The sequence below is a fragment of the Sturnus vulgaris genome, chromosome 6, assembly GCF_052056855.1.
Source record: "Sturnus vulgaris isolate bStuVul1 chromosome 6, bStuVul1.hap1, whole genome shotgun sequence".
Taxonomy (NCBI): Eukaryota; Metazoa; Chordata; class Aves; order Passeriformes; family Sturnidae; genus Sturnus; species Sturnus vulgaris.
The window spans coordinates 31797969-31810595 of record NC_142248.1 but is presented as its reverse complement, the minus strand read 5'-3'; the positions used below and the strand labels follow the sequence as shown (position 1 = coordinate 31810595).

Genomic DNA, 12627 nt, shown 5'->3' with positions numbered 1-12627 from the left:
AGAAACACTGAAAGTCAAATTTGGTCAAATGATACAAACCCAACTGCTAGACTGGCTGTATCTAAAATCACTTTTCTGTTTCTCATGTAGGCACAAAAGGATCACAGCCTCCTGCTTTTTCATAAATTAGAATGACCTCTAGACTTTTCTTAGAAAACAAATCTCATTATACCCTGTAATTTCCATTACTTTTTCCTAAAAACTTTATCTTCTCTCTCTACTCTTTGTATGTAAGCTGAAGAAAGACAAAGCATAAACTTGACCAAGGGAGAGAAACTTGGTCTCTCTAACATACTTCAGGTGTCCTACTAAAGAAAAAAAAAAACAAAAACACTGAGTGGAAAAAAAAACCAAGCAATGAAGCAGGATATTAAAGATAGTGTGTCATAACAAATGTTTCAGTGCCCCCACATTACTTACTCTCAAACCAGGTGAGTCACAGAATTTCCAAAATATTTCCTAATAATTTTAAACCTGTATGGGGTAACTTAAAAACCCATTCCATTGGGTTAAGTGTACAAAACCCCCTACATTTGGAGCAAAATCTTGGCTTGGCTGAACTCAATAGCAAAGGATAATTTTTAAAACTCCAGAAGCTAATGAAATGATGAGTCACAAGGCTTTCACACTGGTATTTGGTTGTACTTTTTGTAACTCATAAACTCAAATATTATATTCCATTGGAATGGAAATGGAATGTATATTCCATTGTGATTAAACTGACTCTCACTGCAGTTGTATTAGATAACTAAACATTTGCTTATTTGGCAGATATTTGAAACTAAGATGTAGGAGAAGCAAAGTCTATAAGCTAGTGGCAAAACTTTGACTCCTTTTCTTTTAACAACTTACAGTATTAATTCCTTGACTGAACAGATGTACCAGGAGTATAAAACAAGTGTTTATCAGGAAAGCATATTAAAGTAGTAAAAGCAACAAAAACACTGCAACTCATAGCATCCAACAAATGGATCCCATTGGCATAAGGTATCTGCATAGCTGACCTCTAATTGACTTCTCATGGACAGGTTACTCCACATGTGACTGCACATCCATAGCTAAAGCTGCCCCATGCTGCTGCTGTGGGGGCAGAAAGGATGGCAAAAGGCCATGAACAGCAACAGCCCCACATCTCCTGGCCTTTCCCACATTTCCAGCCTCCCTAACAAGGCAGCATGTTAACCCTGCAGCCCAGTCCAGGTTGTCCCCACCCCTGTGTGCTGTTCCCCATGTTTGCACCACCTCAATACTTCTGCATGCCCAGGCACTGAGGGTCTGACACTGCCTGCTACAGCACAAGGCAATGTGCTCAGCATGGGGACCCTGAGTCCCCAGCTGGAAAAGATTGTAAATGGCATGAAATAAAGGCAAAAGCATGTTTTCAGAATGACATTGACTTCACCACTCCAGTGTTACTGTTTGGTTTCCCAGGGAATACAGATATGACATTATGATGTTTGCATGCCCAACATGGTGTTTCCCACCTCTGAAAATGAGCAGGTAAGCAGCCTTTGTAAAGGGAAAGACTGCTGCCAGTTGGCTATAAAACAATATGTCTATATCACAGAGGAGTTTAGTCCCCAAAGCATAGCTATTTACATAGTTTATTAAAATGATTAACTTTATTTGTATATATTCTTATCTGCTGTGCATGGATGTTCACAGAGGAAAATTTTACACTAGCCAAAGTGTTTGTCTACGCTTTGTCACCTCTTTCTTATGCCTTTGTAACTCCATTACAAAAAATCTGTTCACACTGGGGAAACACAATGGTGAGCCAGACACCAAGATAGAAAATTTAGTTACATATAAATGTGCTGTCAATAACAGATTTAAAACTTTACAGAAATGACTCAGTATCTAGAAAATAATATAAATATTATCTCATAATATGGCCAAAAATTGGGGGAAAACACCAAAATCCCCAAATCATTTCAAAAGCCTAGCTGAATAATAAGCTACATAATATTTCAGCTACATTACTTTTATATTACATAGAAAAATATAAAAATATTTAATATTCTGAAAGCTACATGTTGGACATAGCTTTTCTGTGAAAGTTACATGGTATTCCTGAATTTGAAGTAGGATTCTTATTATATCAAGATTTCTAACTCACTGAAGTTATTAAATTGGCTAAAATGTAATGTGCAGTAGGATCGGCATAACATCTAACAAAATATCCCCCATTAACTCATAACATTATTAAAAATCTTTTCCTGTGCAAGAACCATATTTTACTAGAAGAGATGTTACATAGGTGCCTCTTCTGCTCATGACTGAGCATGTCAGTTCTCTCAGCATCTGCAATTGTAGTCCATCTCACACTCTGCTTGGCACTAAAAACTTGTAAGGAAATAATTGGAAAATAGTCACAAAAATTTTAATTGACTTGTACATAACCTAACAGACAATTCATACAGCTGGGACACTTAACACTAAGCATCTTCTAGACCACTGCTGACTCAAAACCACAATCTGATGTCTAATTATTAATAAAATTTCCAATTTTTTCCCCTGATATTTATCTTATACTTTTTCTTGCTTAATATTAGCCTATTACTATTAATCATGCTTTTTCATGTTAGCTAAATCCACTCCTCCCATAAGGTTATGTTTTCAAATACCTGTAGTGTCACCAGTTTATTTTGTACTATCAAATATTTATAAATTGTTACATAACAGACTCTTACCATGCAATTAATATTTGCCTTTTTAAAATCCTGTCATCTATTCACACTTCAACCTGCTGGAAATCAGTGCAGCTCTCCCTTAAGCTCTCTTTATTTGGTGACAATTTCGTTTACAATAGGAAAAAAATAGTTGAAAAACTCTGTGTGTTTACCCAGACAAAGTTGTGAGAAAGCACTTCAGAGCCTCAAAGGCCTCCTCCACTTTGGCCAGGTGTTTGAGGAACTGGTTAGGGCTGGTTGAGGGGGGGAGCTGCCCCAGATCATTGCCCCCCCTCTGGCACATTTGTCTCTCCTCTGCCTGGCTCTAGGCAGGGATGGTGGCAGATGATCTGTTTGCTCCCCTGCCAAACCCTGTGAAGCCCTCTGGTATCCGAACAAGGTTCTAGGAGGCTTCAAGGGGCATCAGCCTGAGGGTTTTCTAGAGAGGCTCTGTGCTAGAGAGGAGCACAAGACCTGGCACTCCCCTGCTACCTACATGAGGGAGGCAGAGCTCCTGACTGCAGACATCTGCAGAGCAAGGAGAAGGACATCTTTCCTCTAGTTCCTTGTCACCTTCACAAAACTCAGTGAACTGACTAAGCAATAATTGAGTTTTCTGGTTTCTAGAAGTACAGTGGAAATACATAACTTGACCTGCAAAAAACAATCGTATTATCCTTGCCACTAAAGCATTTATCAGGAGGACATGCCATTAGTGCTTCTAGTGATTGTGACTCAGAGAGGGAAGGGAACTGTTGGATGCTATTTTAAAGAAAATACTTTCTTGGAAAAGTGTGGGCTTATTTTTAAAAGTCTGTAAAAGTCACTTTGATTCCTCAGAGTTCTTTCAAAATTACCAGAATATGTGATGTATTCATACCTACAATAATCACATGAAGATACTTGCCAGGAAACTCATGCTTAATAAATACTATTATTTGCTCTAAAACTCAATTTTCATTGATGTTCATGTTCTAAACAATGATCTACTGCAGTTAACTCAGGGCAGCTCTAATGAGCACATAGGCGAAAAGTCTGCATGTAGGTCCCTGTTAAAGATTGTGGTGACTCTCCGAAATCCAGAGTTTCAGTGGTAAACAGTTAGCAGTAAATTTATCACTCCAAATAGCCTGTGTTATAGATTAAATTGAATTTTTTCAGGGTTTTTTTCTGATGAAGACAGCCTGAATTAAAACTTTATTTGTAAGCATCTATTCCAAACCACCATTCATATTTATGTGCTACAATGAATAACAAGTGCTACTTAGACTGTAGCCTTTCAGATTTCATTATATATTCTGGCCATGGGCAAAATTAAAAGGCATACCAAGTTCTAAAATGGCAATAATAAAAAAGTATAGAGAGGCTGAGTTAATTTTATCACTAGCAATTTTGCTGTTACTATGGTAAGTGTGAAAGCGTTTCCATTATTTAAGGCAAGATTTTGCACTGCTACAAGTCCTAATCTCAGAGATACTTTAACCCTTTGTTCATGTATTAATTACTTCTACTATCCATCTTTGACTCTTCCCTTGTGGAATAACATTGCCAGCCCACAGTTTCATGGGTTGCAGCTTTCAAGACAGTTTCAAAACAGCATTTGGATGTGATTCTGTCTAAAACTGCATACATGAACTGGCTCTGCCCCGATTTTATCCTTGGCCAGAGAGACCACAATCGAACCTTGAATTTTGCCAACTTCAGTAAAGAGTCTCCTTGAAGAAACAAAAATCATCAGACTGTGGGGAAAGAAAGAAAGGAAATATATATATGGAAGAAACAGCATAAACTATAATAAAAAAACCTATTTTAACGCATCACTGTATGTATGTCTCTTAACTAGAGAATGATTTCTTCAGCAATCTACACCCAGCCATTCCCTGAGAATGTAAAACAAACTCCATGCTTTGTCTTCCAGGAGAACAATCACAACATACTTTCCCCCTCATTTTCTGGTGCACTTGCTCATTTTCAGTGGACAATTTTCACACTCTTTCTGTTTTTCTATTGTCTTTAGTTTCCAAGTGATTAAGTGGTTAATCCATAAAAAGGAAGCAGCAAAACCATCACAACTGGTAAGGAGCAAACCCCTAATGCTCCGGTTTGCCTTCTTATCAGTTGTTTAAGGGCATACTGTGAAAAAAAATACTTCATCCTTGGAAGGGAAGAGGTGGGACAACAACCTCATGAGGGTGAGCACTTTTCTCCTGATTTCTTTTTATCTTGGCAGAATATCACAAATTATTTCTCTTTGTTATGGAGCTTCCTAGGAAAGCAGGGAAAAGTAACACCAACAGACCTTTAATCCTACTGCAGTTAAGGCTCAAATCAACAGCATTTATATATGTTGCAAAGCATGAAGAATGTGTGCATAACATCTACATGTTCACCCCTCACAAATACATCATAAACACTATATACACATACATATGTATACTATCTTATGTATCTCCTATATATGATGCCTTAAACTGATACAAGCATTTTACTCCTGCTATATTTCTGTAAGGCCAGAAGACAGTAAGTGCTTCTCCTCATGCTGAGACATTAAGCCAGTGTTTCCTCTATTCATTCATGCTTTCTGTGGAAGTGGGATGTAAAGATCCCACAGCATTTAAAAGGTGTGGAGAAGTCCTGCTGCCCTACCCATATCCTCACCTTCCTGTCTGCCAAAGCACTCATTGCTTTCACTCTAGGAAAGGTATGCCCCAAATATCACTGTAGTATGAGATCAAATTTGGAAATACAGGAAGATTTGCAGGAAAACATCACTTCAGAATTAACCAAACACTAATTTTCAGTAGCTGGTGAATAATTCCTGACTTATATGAACGGGACCTCTAATGTGACTGAAACTCAGATGATAGCATAGTCCACTTGAATTTTAATGTTCAAGACCATCTGTAACAAATTGACAGCAACATCTTGGCTGCCACATCTTCTAAAGTATGAAAATTAATTTTAGGGTCTAGTCTCTTGCACTGAGGTAATCGAGTCTGTATAGTCTAAAAGGGAAATTTTATTCTAATTTCCTACTTAAAATACCTTATTAAGGGAGGCATCTTTCCAAGATGACACTGTGTGCAGTATTGTAAAGACCTCAATCAAGTCCAGCAATATCTGGCAAGTGTAGTTTACTGATTTCTTGGCATGTTTCAGATTCCAAAGCACTGAGCCAATCTTAAGATATTTCAGGACTAAATATAGATCACCACAACTAACACAACTGGATGAATTAGCATGAAAATATTAAGTTTCATGCTGATTCATCCAGTAGTGTTAGTTGTGTTTTCTTAAAGGAAAATAGTCCTTAAATAAATTTATTTCCTTCCAGATACATGTTTATTTTTAAGAACAAAGCATCACTTCTCAAGGAATATATCCGGCAATACAGAGTTTGTGATAAAGAAAACATACATAATCCAAACCCATGTAGGTGAGAAACTGAGATACTTCCTTTTCTCCTTACCTATTATAAACTGACTAGCAAGAAATAAAAGTTTTGCTGAGTTCTCAAATTCGGGACTTTCTAGGCTTAGGTAATTACCATCAGGCTCTAATCTAAGAAAATAGACTTGTGACTCAAAACACACTCAGTTCCCAGCAATAATCAGTGGCACTGCCTCTATAAGAGAGGAACTAAAATTACCATTTCATATCCCAGTGTGCTAAGCAAAACCATTACCATTGTAAAAGGTGCAATCACCATTTTTTCCCTAACGGCAGAGCAACTAATTTCATTGCAATATGGCTCCTGAAGCAAAGTAGTCCTAGGATGATTTGCATTTCAATATGGAAACAAGAACCTGAGAGCTGCAAACTCAGCTTCATACAGTCATATTATTAGCACTGCATTAGTAGTGATGTTTTCCTAGCCACTGCCAAAATTCCAAGGACAGCAGGCATTCTTGCCTATGCCTGCAATACTGCTCTTTCTAGCTGGTATGTTATGTTGGTTCTAAATGATGGTTCTATATTTTTAAAACTATAAATGCCTGGGTGAATCAGTTAGTTCCATTTTGTTCCATTCTTTACATTTCAGGATTTATTTGTCCTGGATTTTCCCTACTGGGTACTGAAAGCTCTGATAATTTACGAGCCTGAGATTTATACTGGGGGATGGAAGAGTGAAAATCTCCCGCACAAAATTTCCCTCAACTCACTCTAAGGCTGCTTTCTCTGGTAACTCTTTTCTTACAACTGCTGAGGAAGATCCACCATACTCTTGATTTTCATTGAATGTTATCATGAGCAATGTGTAAGAGTGAAATATTCACTGGATTTTATGGAGGGAAGAAACACAGCTGTTCCATTTCTACACAGCAAGTTTTTTTCATAGTCCCATAACAGTGAGGAGAAATTGAATATTTCAGCAGAAAAAATGATGGAAGTAACAATAAAGATGCCATATATTAGTTTCTAAAAATGAAAGTAAAGTTTCATCTCAGTCATTTTCATAGATTTCAGTTTTCTCTTACCCATTTTTGCTTCCAGCTCAGAAATTCTTCGTTTTAATACAAGTATGTGTAAATATCCAGTCTATATCGTTCCTTCTTATCCTTTATATTCTAGTGTATTTAGATTATTATTATTTACAAAGCAAAAACATTTTTAGACACAGATCATGGTTTCCATACCTAATTCTGTCATGAGAAGTCTTCTATAATTTTGTTGAATCTGTGTACATTTACACACTACGTATCAATGTAAAACTATTATTTTCATGCCTAACTTTGCATCAGAAAAAGTAATTACATCCACAAATATGTTGTGAAGCTCAAAGCTTTCAGAAATCTAAAGAAAAGCTTGGCATAGGAAAATCCAGTACTGATGGCATCTAAAAAAATAAAAGGCATATCTGTAGTATTACTTGGGCTTTGCAATGAAATGGAGCTTATGTGCCCACTTGCCCCCATCTCTTTGATTATCTGTCAGTCATACTCTACTTCAGTAATTTTTGGAGTTGTTGATCAGTCTCTGTCAAATCTCCAAGATAATTATGATCCTACACATTTTCTGACAATATGAGTTTAGGTGACAGACAGAGATGCTAATTCATGTCATTCTAAAACAAGAGCAGTCTGATAAAACTTCTATATATTATGTTTGACAGAGATCAGCATATTCACATTGCCTAGCATTTAGCAATTGAACTTCAGAAGACACAGCATGTGCTGACTTTCATGAAATGAAAGGGATCAGAAGATACTTAACAGTTTCTGTAGAGTGGGTTGGCTGAAGGTATGAAAGGAATAAATCAAAGGAAATTCAGTTCAAATAAAAATTATATATAAAAAGAATATCGAATTGACACAATCTTAACCAAGTTTCAGTAGATTCTCACAAACACCAGGCTATTTGTGACATTAACACATCCACAATCCAGTTGAAACATAAGTTACAACTCTGCTTTCTTTCCTGAGGTTATTACCAGATGTGTGAGTGCATCAGGTACAGATAGAACCAAAATCACCCTTAAACTCAGCTCCTCTACATGGACTTGACAGTCATCACTGGTCTCTGTATGACTTTGATTAAGTACACAATTTTTGATGTTCAATACAGGGTATTACTCCTGCATTTTGATTGCTCAGCAAACACAGAAGTCAGCTACAGGATGTATATAGTTTCTACACCAAAACATCCTATCTGAAAACAGGAAACTCTCATATCAAATAATGATAAATTTGAGAGAAAATTTGCAGGTTTGATTCATTTCTATGTATTATTTCCCTTTTTTGTGTAGGTGTGTAAATGAATGCAGGTCACAACAGCCTGGCAGCCCTTCTCTGTAACTTCAGCAAGGAAGCAAACTGTAAGATTAGAAATCTTCATTTCTAAGTGCTGAGGCACTGAAAAAAGTAGTTTCTGCCCAATCACAGTCCTGCAGATCTGACTCTGCAGATCAGCACAGTCTGCAGGCATGGTGGCCTTGGCACTTTGGCTCCTGGTGCCTGGTTCAGGCACCCTTGGCACTGCTTTGCCTTGTGACATAAGGGCAGAAAGGCTCCCAGTTTAGGCTTCACACTTCAGGCATAGACTTTGCCTAATGACCATGAAACTGTTACTGCCATGGTTCATTATGTTATGTCAGAGGGGACAATCACGGGGTTTCCAACAAAATGCTCTTAATTTAATGAAACTGAACTGGTATCAGTTGCAGTCCAGAAAGGTTCAGAAGAGATAATAATCTCTCAAATGTTGCAGGGTTGTTGTTTTAATTGTTAATTTGTGCATGTTTTGACAGTAATCCCTGAATCTTGTGATGGTCTAGCGGTTCCCATGGTGCTGCTATAGGAAATTTTGGCAGATTCTGCAGTCCTCAGATCAACATTAGGAGGATTTACTCAAGAGCACATAATGCAGTTTTTCCTTTATTTCACACATCAGAACTTCAAGCCTATATAATTAGTTTTTTAAATTTTAAATGTAAAATTAAATGGGCACTAAAGACTTGAAATCTAATCAATCTAAAAAAGCTACTTTTTTTCTGCTGAGATTGAGGTTTTAGAGAACACTTCCTCTTCTGTTTCATCTTGCTGTAAAAAAAGCTAATATGAAAAAAATGAGCAATACTTCATTGTCCTGTGAGAAATTAATGGAGAAAACCAGAAATTTGAACTACATTTTTGTTTTGTGTGTAATTGCAGAAGGAAAAATTAAAACTAATTTCTGCAGAGACCTGCTTATATGTTTTACTTACCCCAAGTAAGAAAACAAGCAGTTCTGTTACTTCAGAGTCATTACTAAGGATGCATAAGATTTGCATAAATTTGGACTGTATTTCAGACTGTATTTCATTGTTCCTCCACAAAGTACCCAAAGCGCCTAAATATCAGGTGCTGTGAATAAGCCACAGCAATTCCGCTACACTATCCAATTCTTGCATGCTAGGAGTCATGTAGAGAGAGTCCAAAGAGAGTCCAAACTCTCTTTGTATCCTTGACTTATATTTGTTGACTTTACTAGGCACTAGCAATTATGGATTCTATTCAAAATCACTAGTGGTGTTGCCTGATTTCACTGTATTGCAAGGACTGAAATTATCAAACACCTGGGAAGTCAGCAGCTTCAACTCTAAGTCCTACTTGGCCACAGGGAGGCTTCAAGCGTTGCTTTCATTCACCAGAGCTAAACCAACCTACATGAACACAAGGCTGGGACTGAGCCTGCTCTGTTCCTTCTTAGGGAACCGTGCCATGGTGACAGCTTAACAGGAGGAGACATGGAGCATGGACATAGAGCTGCCAGGGAAGTAATGATTGTGTTGTCTCCTCTTTCATTTTACCACTACAGCAAGGTTCTGACACTTACAAATGCTGTTAAGGGGTATCATCTTTCATCCCTGCCCTAGGAAAATAAGGTTCTTTACATGAATATGCTTCTGGAGAAACCATTCCTGTCAGCCCCTAGGTTATCCCACAAGACACCTGGCTCACGTAAAAGCCTGAGGGAGCTTCTTCAGACCTCTGTCCTAGAAAAGCACTTTTCAGGGAAGCCAAGATCCAGTTCAACAGAACCTGAAACCCACAGTCATGCCTGAGTTGTTATCAAAAGCAAGGTAATGGTCAGGAAAAAATGAACAAGTGAACAGAGAGGGGGGAAAAAAAGGGAAGATTGAGTGCAAAGTCTGTGATTGTTGAAAGCAATTTAATATAAGGTGGAGAAGCCATTCATAGTAGTGTCTGTTGAACTTCTGCTGACTTCAGACCCCACAGCTTTACTGAGTCCTGAAACCGAAAACAAGACCCAGGAAGACTGAGAGGGATATGTTTCTCTGAACAAACTTATGGCAAACACAACATTCTCCATTTTAGAAATAAACTCCTGAAATTAAAAACCCTACTGCTATTGCTGCTATTTGACACAAAACTGAATTTCATTATTTTAGAAAAAAAACAACCTAACCAGTTCATGTTATTTCTGGGTCTGATCCAGTGTTTGATTATGCATCTACTCCGCTGAGTATCTTTTTGCTCTCCATTGATTAATTTTGTGGTGTCTTGCATAGATTTACATACTATGATTTCCTCTGAAAGGGCAAGTGTTAGAGACACTTAATACACCAGTAGCATATGCTTAAAAAGTATTTGTCATTCTTTTGATATGGCTGCTATTAAAAGTACTTAAAAGCTGTCTTTGATGTAATTGAGGCTTTTACTCCTCTCTATCTGTAGGGCTTTTGATCACCTCCTAATTAATGAAGTAATGACAACCAATTACATTTACATCTAACACAAAGCATACTATTAAAGTTTGTCATTACCACTTTCCTTTCTTCCATGCTAACACAATGTTGTAACCTTAACATTTTCTGCCTCATTGCTGCTGGGAGCATTAATCAGTAAAGCTATTTATTCCATTTTAGCATTTTTATTAACTGGCAATTATACATGAAGAGATAACATGTCCACATAACTCATGACTCTCACGATGCTTTTTCAAGCCAAGTAAAGTTATTTCTTCCATTTTAACATTTTTATTAACTGGCAATTATATATGAAGAGATGAAATGTCCGCATAACTCATGATTCCCAGGATGCTTCTTACAAGCCAAGTTTACAAAATACTTAAAATGTATCAGGATCCTCTTGTTTTGCTCTGGACAAAGCCTCATTAAAGCCATGGAAGAGACCTACACACCTCTCTGCAGGTCTACACCCATGTTTTATCACTGGTTTGAATTATCTAGTCTGAGTTAGAGCTCTGAAAGAGCACCAGCCTCAGAAACAGTGGGGAAGGCTGACTTCACTTTCTTATATTCATGTTGATTAGCACTGTTGGGTTTTTTGCCAAAGAGAATTTGAATTTAATTCTGTATTTAAGGCAGAGGTTTCTGACATCCTCTATGAAACAAAAAAGTTTTTTTGTTTTCTCTGGAAAGTAGGATCTTTTTTGCCACCATAGATGAACTTCACCAGGCAGAACAAATTAACTTCTTACCAAGTCCCATAATAGTTGCTTGACATGAAGAAAAGCCCATGTTGCCAGTGGCTTGATTAATTTCTGATTTTAAAAATAGAGCATCTTTGTAAAGTGAAAAACAATAAGGGAGCAAAGAAAGAAAATTACTTTTATTAGAATTGTTTCTGTGTAGTAGAATAAACCAGGAATTTTCTAACAAAACATTTTTTCATGGGGTATAACAAAGCTTCAAACCCATGTGATTCCAGAAACATTTTGGTTTTGACATATTTTTCCCAAAACAGAAAAAAGCTTCTGACAATTGAGCAGGCCTCATCCTTAGTGGTCTGCTGAAGAGCCCTGGTTTCCTTGATGTGCTCAGGGACAGCCCCACTCTGTGGCTTGTCCAGTCAAAAGTAACTCATAACCCCAACACGAGTCTGTCACAGAGCCAAAGGCTCATGGCAGCCCAGCTGCGCTGGCAGCTCTCAGAGCACAAGCACCTCTCGGCTCCTACCCTTAATCCAGGAAAAGGTGCCCAACTTTCCTGATACCAAAAAGGTTCCAGAAACCACTCTCAGCAAATGGAGTCTTTGGAGCACTCGGCAGCATGCAGAATCCCTGACATTACATATCTCTCTGCTCCATGCTTTGAAAAATGAGAAAAAAACCCCATATATTCCTGCAGATAACCTTGTATGATCTGTAGAAACTTTTGGAGACTATGTGTGAATGGTATCTTGAGCCTGAACTAGCTCCATGGGGTCACCTGCTTCACGTAACTCCTTTGAAGACAGTGCTATTGCAAACTGTCCTGTGGCACTGTGAGCACCTGCACTGTGCCCTGGAACAGCTGCAGAGTTGAGAACTTTACTGGGCCAGTTACCAATTACCAGCCAGCTCCTTCCTCAGTAACTTGAGTGTGTGCTTTATAAACAGTTCTAAGAAACACTTCCATTTGACACCTTGGTCTATATTATGCAGTAGACCTGCAGAAATGAAGTCACAAATATTCTGCAGCCTAATTTACCATTGAAGGGTAGACAAAATG

The 12627-nt window shown here is 37.8% G+C and overlaps 1 protein-coding gene across 2 annotated transcripts in view; it reads right to left on the bottom strand.

The window, feature by feature from the left end:
* Positions 1-12627, bottom strand: part of KCNK13 (potassium two pore domain channel subfamily K member 13) — a 43230-nt gene that overhangs the window by 17890 nt on the left and 12713 nt on the right. The window lies entirely within an intron of this gene.